Raw genomic sequence first — 13903 nt, 5'->3', positions numbered from 1 at the left:
TATAATTAAATTATTTTATGTGCTATTTTGTATGCCGCTGAAATTATAAATAAAAAAGTATTTCTATTTTAGAAAAAACTCTATTAAAATTTCTGATGAAGAAATTTCAATATGAAGTTATTCTTTTTTGAAAAATTAAAAATTTATTTCGAATGCACGTTCAAAGATGGTACTTAAATTACATTGAGCCGTAGATTTTCGTTCAAGTTTTGATCTTCATCGAGATCGAAACTTGGATGTTCCGTATTTGGGCTTTTTAAAAAAATATTAATATTATTATTGTTAATAGTTGATATTTCGTTTCATTATGTGGTATTCAATAGTTATCTGTCCATTGTTCTCTGGGTATATCCAGGTGCGTAGGCACCATATCCACATCGTATACTTGGAGAACCATGGGGAGATGCTGTCGAAATTTCTACGAAAATAAGATGAAATATTCACTAATAACAATAATGAGATTATTATTTTTCTGAAAGAGATAGGGCCATACCTGTTAGTAATGATTTAAAAAAGATAGGATCATGCATGTTTACTTCATTAAGTTGATGTAACACATTTTCTGTGTTAATGTTCAGTTTGTATGTGTTTTTTAATATGTGTTATTTTGTATCAAGTGATCTGGATCTGGATCTGGGTAGGAATTTTGGCTGAAATTCAAAATGCGATTCAGTCTGAAATTTGGATCGAGATCCAAAATACTATTGAACTTTTTTTGGTTGTTAATAATTTTGTGTTTGTTGTTAGATGAATATTAACAAAAGTTAGATGAATGCTAGAGGTATTTTTTTGCCTGAATATCGAAAAAACGTTCGAGATTTCATTGACTTTGCACGACATAAGGCTGACAGTGCTAGTCGGATAAAGTGTCCATGTGAGATATATGTCAATATGGTATATCATCACATAATATTTATTGAGGAGCATCTGCTACAATATGGTATGGATAAAAAGTATAGTTATTGGATATGGCATGGAGAGGATGATCCGAATGAAGTGGTGCGTAACGATGATGATACTGAAGATGATAGTGATGCTACTGGACCTGTCGAACATAGTGGTATTAGAGAATTGTTAGATGATTTACATCAAGGTGCTTGTTCAAATATACGCATGAATACTGCTACATCTGAAAGTAATTCTGATCATGAACATAATATCCAATTTGAGGTAGAAGGAACTTCTGAACAGTTTGCAAATCTTGTAAGGGATTCACGAGTGCCACTCTATCCAAATTGTACAAAATTTTTCAAGTTAGAGTTTTTGATAAAGTTACTTCATATTAAAATCATGAACCGATGGAGTCAGAAGTCATTTGTTCAAATTTTAACATTGATTAAAGTAGCTCTGCCCGATGGAGAGAGACTTTCAAAATCATATTCTGAAGCTAAAATATACATGTGAGAAATGAGACTTGACTATACTTCTATACATACCTACAAAAATAACTGTATATTATTTTATAAGGATAACGAACAAGCAACTGAATGTCCGAAATACGGTGAGTCTAGATACAAAATCGATATTAGGAAAGCAAAGAAGATACCTCAAAAGATTTTGAGATACTTTTCATTGATTTCAAGACTTCAAAAGTTGTATATGTCCACAAAGACAGTTGAAGAAATGAGATAACATTATGAGCAGCAGATTTTGGAGGAGAACATACTTAGCCATCTGACCGACTCTTTAGTGTAAAAAAACTTCAATGCAAAGCATCCATACTTTACGAGTGACCCGCACAATATCCGATTTGATCTAGTGACAGATGGATTTAATCCCTTTGGCAATCTGAGTACCTCTTATAGCATGTGGCCTGTGATGCTAGTTGTATATAATATATCACTTTAGAAGTACATGAAAGAATCATTTATTTTTATGTCACTGTTGATTCTGGATCTGAAAACATCAGGTAATGAAATTGATGTATATCTACGACCTTTAATTGATGATTTGAAGGAGTTATAAGAAAATGGGGTACAGACATATGATTCTGTGAGTCGAAGTAATTTTAAGTTACATGCTTCGATTCTATGGACCATAAATGATTTTCTGGTATATAAAAATTTATTTGAATGCAGCATCAAAGGATATCTTGTATGTCCAATATGCAATAGGGATGCATCCTCTTTACATTTAAAGCACAGATGGAAAATATGTTTCATGGATCATCAGCGGTTTCTTCCTGCTAATCATTCTTAGAGGATCCGTTATAATCAATATTTGGATGGTAAGTCCGATCGACGTCCGCCACCTAAGGAGTTAAGTGGAGCAGAAATTTTAGAACAACTTGAAGTTTTTGGAAACGTCCAATTTAAAAAAATATCAGGTACTCGCAAGCGAAAGCATACTGAAGCTGAGCTGAATTGGACGAAGCGAAGTATCTTTTTCGAACTGCCATATTGGAAGTAGCTACTACTTCATCATAATCTAGATGTAATGCACATTGAAAAAAATATTTATGATAATATCATCAGTACTGTATTGAATATTTTAGAAAAAATAAAAAATTATATAAAAGCTAGTCTTGATTTGTAGGAAATGGGAATCTGATCGACGTTACATTTAGTTCATCAAGGTGAGAGATTTTTTATGCTATCCGCATGTTATTCGCTGTTTGGAGAGGAAAAGAAGAATTTCTATGGATAGTTCAAAACCGTAAAGTTTTCTTATGCATACGCTTCAAACATATCGCGGTGTATTGGGAACAATGACGGTAATATCTTCGGTATGAAAAGTCATGACTCCTATGTGATGATGTAATATTTGCTTCCTGTGGTCATGCATGGCTATTTGGGTGGTGATGGTCAAACTGCATTGATTGAGCTAGGAGTGTTCTTCTAAGAACTGTGTTGTCGAAAATTGAAGATTAACTTACTTTAGAGATCAGAGAAGAATATCGTACTCATTCTTTGTAAGTTAGAAAAAAATTTTTCACCATCATTTTTTGATGTTTTAGTACATCTAGCTGTTCATCTTCCAAAGAAAGCTCTTTTGGCCAGACCGGTGCATTATCGATGGATGTATCCTATTGAAAGATAAATAAATTATACATACTTTATCATATCAATTATAAGATGTAAATGTATTTCTAAAATTTAAATTTATTCTTGTTTACAGATTTTTGTGCACCTTAAAAAAGTATGTGCGCAATAAAGCAAGGCATGAAAGGTCTATAGCGGAAGCATATGTAGCTACCGAGTGTGTCATATTCTGCTCGATGTATCTTGACAATATTGAAACAAGATTCAATCATGCAGATCGTAACGTAGATCATGAATGGGGTGACAATAAACCGACGTTGTCTATATTTAAACAAACGGTTCGACCTACTGGTGCAAGGAGATATGAATTTATGGACGTGAACGAGCTATCCAAAATACACTTTTACGTTCTAAATAATTATGGAGAAATTAAAGATTTTATTGAGTAAGTATCATCTTACCATACTGTTTAAGGATTAAAATTTTTTTTCACATCGATATAAAATTAAAAATCATAACTTCTTGCAATGAGCATAAGAGTATACTATGAGAGAGAATAATACGGATGCCGATGATCAACATAGGAGGGAATTTACAAAATAATTTGGTGATCTTGTAAGTTGCATTAGTGATATATTATTTATTTACTTATAAATAATATTATTTGAACTAATATAATTTTTTATTTTATGATATTGATGAAACATAAGTATTTCAATTAAGAAGTGGGTGCGATCGATGAGTTGCATGATTTAGCATGTGATTCCGATCGAAGGGTTAATCACTACGCATCCTATATCATTGGAGGAATAAGATTTCACACAAGAAAACTTGAGATGCAACGACGTATCCAGAATGTGGAATTGCTACAACAGGATATGAAGGAGAAGAAGAGATTAATTATTATGGTGTACTGGTAGATATCATAGAACTGAAGTATGGATTCAGTAATTTTGTATTTTTATTTTAGTGTGAATGGTGGGATATTAGTAATAACAAGATCAGTATTCATATTGATTCATAATTTATCAGTGTAAATCTTGCACGAACATGATACCAAAATAAGTCGTATGTATTAGCAACTCAAACAAAACAAGTAATATATTTGAAAGATTTAAAGTATCGAGATAATTGGTATGTTGTACAAAAAATAACACCTAGAGGTGTGTTGGGTATAAAATAACCCCAATCGAAGTTCGTAAGAGGCCAACCCTCTCAGGACTCTATCGGCTTCTGACCTTGTGCGGCATCTTTCTAAACTTCCCCGGCTGTCCGAGCTTTCACGGCATCCTCCGGACTCCTCCAATGGATGGGCTTCTACAGTACCCTTCGGACTCCTCCAATAGACGAGCTTCCACGATGTCCTCCGAACTCCTCCAACGGATGAGCTTCTACAATACCATCCGAACTCCTCCTACAGTCGACCTTCCATGGTGTCCTTCGGACTCCTCCAACGGACGAACTCCTATCGCACCCTCTGGATTTCTCCAATAATGAGCTCCTTTAGTCGTCTATTGGACTGCTCCAAATGCTCTCTGGACTTCACTATCAGCCGATTTTCTATAGTGGTCGACCGCCTTCTGAATTTCATCCGGACTTCCACAGTAAGCGAATTCCGTCCGAACTTCTATTGCAAGTGGACTTCAGCCGAGCTTCTACAATAAGCGATCTCCATCTGGACTTCCACGACAACCAGCCTCCATCCGAGCTTCTACAATAAGTGGTCTCCATCCGGGCTTCCACGGCAAGCGGCCTCCATCCGAGCTTCTACAATAAGCGATCTCCATCCGGGCTTCCACGGCAATCGACCTCCATCCGAGTTTCTACAATAAGCGGTCTCCATCCAGACTTCCACGGCAACCGACCTCCATCCGAGCTTCTACCGTAAACGACCTCCTTCCGGACTCCTACAAGAACTGGACTCCGTCCGAACTTCTACAACATAATTGGATTCCAGATGAACTTCTACAACGGACGAGCTCCATCACAAGATAGGAAAGAAGCCATTGCATGGTCCTTGTTGGGATATACCGACTGACCCAAGTACGCCGACTTATCTTCGGGTCGGTCCGACCGACGCCCGACTCTACCCACCGGACAGACAGACGACTTTGACAATGACTGCCGATAATATCCAGCCGAAGGTATGCCGGCCAAATAGATCAATACTGTTTCCAACTGACCGAACGGCCGAACCCATATCACCGACTCACTGTCGGGGGTGGCAGCTGATGTTCGACTTCCACAAGGCACCAGATCAGCCGACGATATTTTCGGGTCACCACCTGACGTTCCGACAGCTGAATACCGACATATAGTCGGCTAGCCCATCTAAATGCCGTACAACCGCTATGGACTGTTATCCCATCAAGGACATGCTGTGCGGCCATCCTGGGGCATTGTCCTGCCAAAGACATGGGTCAATTCTGATGACCTGATAACCCATGCCGATTTGACAGCCCCCGATGATTTGACAACTCCCTAATTGTCTGCACCATTAATGGCGGGACTATACCGCATTCTACTATAAAATGGGATAAGGCAACAGTTTCGGTAAGTTTTCGAAAGTTTTCTCAAGCTTTCTCAAACTCTGCTAAAATTTCATTCGAGTGCTCCATTTTTGTTGAAGCAGAATACTGACTTGAGCGTCGGAGGGTCTTGTCGGAGTACCCCCAACTTTGGTTTAGACTTTTCTTGCAGGTCCTAGTGGTGGCTGTGATCCCCTCGACTCCAGCTTTTTCGACATCGGTGGAATTCTGCACCAACAGAATTGGCGCTAGAGGAAGGGACTGTGTCTTTACAGTACCCTTGTTCTTAAAGAAGTACTCAACGAGACTGTCTTCTTCGACATCTTCTTCTTCTTCTCCAGCCAGATCCTAACCTGATGCCTCCCCGAAAGGCATCCACCAGACGATCTACGACCTCCACAGTCAGATCTCGACAAGACCCACCGGCTCCGACCCCATCTCCAGTTTCCCAGGCTCCTCTCCCTCCGGCAATGGCAGTCGGCATGGAGCAGTTCGACTTGCTGGTTCAACAGGTCAGGGGTCTCACCGAAGCGGTGTAGGCCATGCAGCAGCAGCAGCAGCCGCAGGCATCTGTGTGGCTGGAAAGAGCATCGTCGAAATTTCGAAAGCCGATGATCGGGTGGCCCACTTGGGCCAGTCGCCTTGTATCCCCTGGAAAGGGGAAGCAGGGGGCGGAGAGCCCTCTATCTGATCACGATTCCGCCCTCGGAGGGTCCCTACCTCCGTTCTGTCGGAAGACCCTCGAGATTCACGATCGAGAGAATTTTCTAGATCAAAGGTTTCAAGAGATGGACCGACGGATCGAAGAGCTTCGCCATGCTCTCCCTGCTTACGATGAAGATATCTGTACTGACCCTCCTTTTTCTCAAAGGATTATACAGGAATCGATCCCGTCAAACTTCAAGCTCCCCCAGTTTGAGAGCTACGACGGGACCTCAAATCCGATTGACCACCTGGAGGCTTTTTGGACAATGATGCTGCTCCATGGCATGCCAGACACCATCCTGTGCCGAGCTTTCCCATCTACCTTGAAGAGAGCAGCAAGAAATTGATACTCGATATTGAAGTCGGGTACTATCTTCTCTTTTGATCAAATGAGCCACCAGTTTATGGCTCATTTCGTCAGCAGTCGACGTCCCTGGAGAGGTTCGGAGTCCCTCATCAACATCAAACAAAAGGAGGGAGAATCCATCCGAACTTATGTCAACCATTTTAATGCCACCGTATTGGAGGTTCGAAACTTGGACCAGTCGGTTGCAATGGCCGCCCTGAAGAGCGGTCTTCAAAAGAATAACCTTTTATTTTTTCTGAAAAAGAAGTATCCCAGGGACTTCGCTGATTTACTGACTCTGGCCGAAGGGTATGCCCGAGCAGAGGAAGCCTTCAAGCTGAAGGATGAGGAGGCCGCGAAGGAGCGGCAGGCGGGTGATCCCGGTAAGTCCGTAGCTGAAAAAGGGCCGAGTGAAGCTCGACCGCGTTCCCGAACTCTCCCCGGGCATAAGCGTGTCCGAACTCCCCCCCGAGCTCATAGGCAAAAAAATCTGGATCGCAGATTTTGACGGAGCTCTCCCCCAAGAAGATTCCATAGCTACGCCCCTCTCAATGCTCCAAAAGCTCAAATACTGATGGAGATCAGGGAGCAGCTGCCAAGGTCGGAAAGGATGCGTGTACACCTCGAAAAGTACAACCCTAACAAGTTCTGCCTCCATCATTGTGACCACGTCCATGACATGGAGGAGTGTATTCAGCTTCGAGATGAGATCGAGGAGCTCATCAGATGAGGTCGGCTCAATAGATTCATCCGATGCCAGCCTGAAGGTAGAGAAGATCGATCGAGGGCCCTACCACCACCAGAGCCGCCAAGGAGGGAAGAACAGCCTGAAGATCGACCTCCAATAGAGATCATCAACACCATCTCTAGAGGACCCCCACAGGGAGTAGCCAGTGGATCGACCGGACCCCCCAAGCAGTAGAGAACTGAAGAATCTATAACCTTTACTGAAGAAGATGTCCAGGAGATTTAATTCTCCCATAATGATGCGGTGGTAGTTTCTTTAAATATTACTGACTATGATGTATGCCGCATCCTTGTTGATAATGGAAGCTCGGCCGGTATTTTGTTTTACGATGCATTCTAAAAAATATCCATTCCGGATGATCAATTAGCACCGATAAGCTCCCCATTGGTAGGGTTCACTGGCGATGCTGTGCCAGTGAAAGGTGTAATAACTTTGATCGTAGTTGCAGGTCAGTACCTGAAACAATCTAGAGCGCAAGTAGATTTTCTGGTAGTAAGGGTGCCGTCTGCCTACAATGCGATACTCGACCGACCTGACCTCAACACCCTCTGAGCTGTGGTATCGACCTACCATTTGAAGTTAAAATTTCCTACAAGCCAAAGGGTCGGAGAGGTCAGAGGAGATCAAGTCCCAGCAAGATACTGCTATAACATAGCCTTACAAAGAAATGGTCAGTCTGACCCCTATCCGGTTGATGGATTAGACATCCGCGATGATCTTGCTGAAGAACGGGGTGAGCCAATCGAAGATCTTGTCCCAATTCTTTTGAACAATGGGAATGAAGAGCACGTGATAAAGATCGGCTCCAACCTGGGAGAAGAGGTGCGGACACAGCTCATCAATTTTTTACAAAAGAATGCAGATGTTTTCGCTTGGGTTCCAGTGGACATGCTGGAGATTGATGCGGAAGTCATGGAACACCGTCTAGCTGTCGATCTCAAACGTTGGCTGACGAAGGAAAAAATCTGAGGTCATGCACCGGAAAGGTAGAAGGCAATGGCTGAGGAAGTTGATAAACTCCTGAAAGCCAGGTTCATCAGAGAAGTCAACTATCCGAACTGGGTCTCCAATGTGGTTCTCGTCAAGAAGGTGAACGGCAAGTGGAGGATGTGTATAGACTTCAAAAAGCTAAACAAAGCCTATCTAAAGGATAGTTATCCTCTGCCCAGAATTGATCAATTAGTAGATGCAATCTCGGGCCATGAGCTTCTCACTTTCATGGATGTATTTTCTGGCTACAATCAAATCAGGATGGCGCCAGAGGATGAAGAAAAAATTGCTTTTATCACTGATCGTGGTCTTTTCTGTTACAGGGTCATGCCTTTTGGCCTAAAAAATACAGAGATGACCTATCAACGGCTGGTGAACAAGATCTTCAAAGAGCAGATCGGCCGCAATATGGAGATCTACGTGGACAACATGCTTGTAAAAAGCAAATCCTCAATAAACCACATCGCCGACCTTGAGGAGACCTTCGGCGCCCTCCGAAGATACAAGATGAAGCTGAACCCAGCCAAGTGCGCTTTTGGAGTAATCTCAGGAAAATTCTTGGGCTTTATGGTATCGGGGTGCGGGATCGAAGCAAATCCGAAAAAGATCCATGCCATCCAGGAAATGACCGCCCCGAAGTCAATAAAGAAAGTTTAGCGCTTCACTGGGAGAGTAGCAGCTCTGAATCGCTTCATCTCAAGATCGGTCGAACGGTGCCTACCTTTCTTTCAGACTCTCAAGCAGTCGAAGAACTTCTGTTGGACCACTGAATGTCAGCAAGCGTTTGAAGAATTGAAGAACTACCTTGGCTCACCTCCGCTATTGGCAAAGCTCGAACTTAGAAAGGAGTTGTTCCTGTACTAGGCGGTCTCCCCTGTGGCTCTCGCAGCAGTTCTGGTTAAGGAAGAAGCAAAAATTTAACGGCCAATCTATTACATAAGTTGAGTATTGAGAGACGTCGAAACCAGCCGATTAAGGCAGTTCTGCATCGAGCGGATACTTCCAGAAGGATAGCAAAATTGACAGTCGAGCTCACGAAATTCGACATCAACTATCGACCTTGGTCGACGATAAAAGCTCAGATATTAGCAGACTTCATAGTAGAATGCACTATCTCGGAAGAAGCCAAACTTGAACAAGGTGAAGCTGACAATCCAAGGCTCCAACCGAGCTCTCCTGAGGAAAGAACATATCTCCCTGATGGTTTTTGGGGCCTTTATGTAGATGGTTCCTCCAACATGTCAGGCGCGGGCGCGGGCCTGATCTTGGTCAATCCGGAAAGAATTATCGTAGAGTATGCACTGCACTTTCTAATTTTCTGCGATAAATAACGGAGCAGAATATGAAGCTCTGATTGCAGGACTGAAGATCGCCAAAGAATTAGAGGTAGATCGGCTCCAAGTCTACAGTGACTCCCAATTGGTGGTGGGATAAGTCAGCGAAAGCTATAAAGCTCGGAAGGACAGTATGGCCAAGTATCTCGAAAAGGTAAAAGAGATCATCCCCACCTTTGGTAGCTTTGACATCAAGCAGATTCCAAGAGCAGAAAATATCAGGACCGATCTTCTCTCCAAGTTGGCTACACTGGCTCCGGCTAAACTATCCAAAGACTGCCCACAGGGGAGACCCCCTTTGCCTTAGCCCTCGGAACAGAAGTCGTTATCTCGATTGAACTCAAGCTTCCGTCGATGCGAGTCGTGGCATTCGACGAGCAGCGCAACTCACAGGATCTCAAGGCCAACTTCGGCTTGTTAAAAGAAAAGCGGAAGACCGCTCAAGTTCGGATGGTAGCCTACAAGCAGAAAGCAGTCCGCTACTACAACTCCCGGATCAAGAGCAAAGCCTTCAGAGTGGGGGACTAGGTACTTCGGCATATCTTTGCCTTAAATAAAAGTTTCATATTCACATATCTTTTCTTTTGGCATGAGCTTATAACGACAGGGAGTAGCTCCTTCAGACAATCAAAACTAAGCGTGTCAGGAACAAGAGGAGAACCTCATCCCGACACAAACGAAGACCTGGTTATTAAGAGATCGGATGGGGGGAGAGGCCCTTTCAACGGCCCTTATGCACCCCCACAGCCATGTTAGGAACAGGAGGAGAACCTCATCCTAACATGAGCAAAGTCGAAAGTCCGATTATTAAGAGACCGGATGGAGGGAGAGGCCCTCGCAACGGTCCTTATGTGCCCCCACAGCCCTGTTAGGAATAAGAGGAGAACCTCATCCTAACATGAGCAAAATCGAAGGCCCGATTATTAAGAGACCGGATGGGGGGAGAGGCCCTTGCAACGGCCCTTATGCACCCCCACAGCCATGTTAGGAACAGGAGGAGAACCTCATCCTAACATGAGCAAAGTCGAAGATCCGGTTATTAAAAGATCGGATGGGGGAAGAGGCCCTCGCAACGGCTCTTATGTCCCCCCACAGTTCTGTTAGGAACAGGAGGAGAACCTCGTCCTAACATAAGCAAAGTTGAAGACCCGATTATTAAGAGACCGGATGAGGGGAGAGGCCCTTGCAACAATCCTTATGCGCCCCCACAGCCATGTTAGGAACCGGAGGAGAACCTCGTCCTAACATGAGCAAAGTCGAAGGCCCGATTATTAAGAGATCGGATGGGGGGAGAGGTCCTCGCAACGGCCCTTATGTGCCCCCACAGTCCTGTTAGGAGCAGGAGGAGAACCTCGTCCTAACATGAGCAAAGTCGAAGGCCCGATTATTAAGAGACCGAATGGAGAGAGAGGTCCTTGCAACGGCCCTTATGAACCCCCACAGTCATGTTAAGAACAGGAGGAGAACCTCGTCCTAACATGAGCAAAGTCGAAGGCTCGGTTATTAAGAGATCGGATGGGGGGAGAGGCCCTCACAACGATCCTTATGTGCCCCCACAGCCCTGTTAGGAACAGGAGGAGAACCTCGTCCTAACATGAGCAAAGTCGAAGACCCGATTATTAAGAGATCGGATGGGGAGAGAGGCCCTCGCAACGGCCCTTATGCACCCCCACAACCATATTAGGAACAGGAGGAGAACTTCATCCTAACATGAGTAAAGTCGAAGGCCCAGTTATTAAGAGACCGGATCGGGGGAGAGGTCCTCGTAACTGCCCTTATGTGCCCCCACAGCTCTATTAGAAATAGGAGAAAAATCTCGTCCTAATGTGAGCTGAAATTGACTGTGTTGGAAATAGAAGGAGAACCTCATCCCGACACAAACGAAGATCTGGTCGTGTAAGACCGGATGAGGAGAAAAGCCTCCTCAATGGCTCCTCTACACCCCTATAACCCCATTAGGAGCAGAGGAAAAACCCTCGGTCGAACATAAAAAAAAAGGAGGGGAGATAAAAATAAGGGAAAAACAGACTATATCTAAGACACAAGGAACCTCGTCTCAACGAGGGAGAAAACTCTTGTCAAAAATCTTCAGTCTCTAAGGGGGGACCCAACACTAGCAGAAGAAAATAGACTTCCTCAAAGTAATGAGAAGTTTGGACCCCAAGCTCGAACACCGGGAGAAAGCGTCAAATTCGAATGGCCTCAAAAAGACCTTCGGTCATGAACAAAAAGAGCGAATCAACACGACGATGATCAGGAACCTTCAAACAACATCGACATCGAATAAGATAAAAGATAAGAGAAGCTCGGTAAACGATAACTCAGAGCAAGAATAGACAAGGTAATGAATTTTTTTTTTCATTTCATTAGTAAAGAGTGCATTACAAAAGCCTTTGAAGGCCAAAAAAAAAAATGACAACATAGAACAAAAAGTAGAAGAAGCTCTAAGGAAGCTCGGCTTCTTCTGACTTCAAACTCTCGATTTCAGTCATTATCAGGGATTGCTTTAAGTTCTCAACTTCTTCTTCTAGTTTCTTCTTTTTTAACAGCATCTCCCGGTACATTTGGTGAAACCGCCGGCTTTCGTCCTCTGATTCCCGAAGCCTTTTTCTCAGAACTTCGGACTCTGCTTCAGCATCCTTGACCACCTGCTGCTCATAGGTCAACTGAATTTTCAGCCGCTGTAGTTCGGCCTTCTCCTTCCCAAGGGCCATGGACAGTTCTTCCATGGTCCCTCTCAGGGATCGGAGCTCGCCGGAGCCTTGAACCGAAATGGCCTGGACTCTTTCGGACAACTACTTCTGAAGGCGAGCAACCTCATCGGTCGCTGTCTTGAGCCTCCTTCTATAGTTGTCTATTTGCCCGCACCAGCCGACTCGGTAGGCATTGTAATTCATCTCGGAGTCCTGTAGCTGCTTCTGGAGGTCAGAGAATTTCTTCGACTAGTCTCGATCATGGTCGGCCTGAGTTGTAAGCCAGGATGAGCTCCCTTTCAATTGGTCGATCTTCTCCCGTGCAGCCGCCAACTCGACCTCGAGGGAGCTGATCTTGGAAGCCTGAGTCCAAGATCGATCGCTGGCGCATTTTTGGAGTTCCTCAAGCTCCTTCACAAAGTTGGTCTTCTTCCGAGTGTAGTCCATGAAGCCCTTTTTGTGGAGGTTCCGAAGGTGAGTAACCACCACGGTGGCTTCCGAATGGCTCTTCCTCAGCCTATGAAGTTCGTCGTCCATCTTTTTTGATTTCTTCGTTAGGTGATGAATTTTTCTTTTGAGATCTCGAATCATTGACTTTAAAGAAATCTCCTGCGGTAGGGGAAGAGCTTCGGCAGGACACTGTTGTCGGGAAACAAGAGTGTCACAACACAAATCATCATAAAAAAAAAAAATACCGACAGGGTTGAGAGTGCTCAGGCCGACGTTAACTAAAAGTTGCTCCTTCAAAAGGTCGGAGAGGAGAGGAGCTGGATAAGCCTTAAGTTTATTGGAGGCTTCAAGGTCATCCTTTCCCAGGCTAGAAGTATGATGGACGGAGTCCCTCAGGGAGCCCCAGGGGGGCAACCCCAGCCTCAAGGTCGTGCATCGGACGTAGAAGTACCTCTCCTTCCAGTTGTGGATAGAAGAGGGGGCACCTTTCAGCAACCCCTTTCTACTGAACTGAGGAGAGAAGTACCACCAGTCTTTTACCGAGGGGTGATGCTTAAAGATATAGAAGTTTCTAAACAAGAAAAGAGTTGGTCGGACTTCAGCTAAATGACAGAGGAAAAGAAATCCTATCAGAAACCTAAAGGAGTTCGGCGCTACAAAAACTAGAGAAATATTTAAAAAGTGAAAAAGAGCAACAACAAAAGGTGGAAGTGAAAGTCGAAGCCCGACGTGAAAGGCTTTCTAGTATAAGCAAAAATGGCCAGGGAGAGGGGTGCTAGCCCAGTCAGTTGGCTTGGGAAGCTCGAGCTCATACTCCGAAGGAACCCCGTACTGAATCCTGATCAGCGAGAGTTTGTTCGAGGTTAAAGAGCTGGGAATGGTGTCTGGTACAAAGATCGGACGGGGTTCGACCCTAAGTATGGGTTCATCTACAGTACTAGGATTTTGGGGGGCTGGAGCTGACGAACTTCTAGAACTGCTAGGGGAGAAAGTGTTGGAGGACATTTTGAATCAAATGAAAATCCCAAAAAAAATCTCAAAAAAATTAGGAAAAATAGGAAACAAGGTGCTCGCGGAGAAACCGAACGAGCGGAATGCGAAGGAGAAATAGAAGAACAGCAAGAAAAA

This window comes from Elaeis guineensis, chromosome 16 (genome assembly GCF_000442705.2).
Source record: "Elaeis guineensis isolate ETL-2024a chromosome 16, EG11, whole genome shotgun sequence".
Lineage (NCBI taxonomy): Eukaryota > Viridiplantae > Streptophyta > Magnoliopsida > Arecales > Arecaceae > Elaeis > Elaeis guineensis.
The sequence above is the reverse complement of the archived record's forward strand: the minus strand, read 5'-3'. Positions refer to the sequence as shown.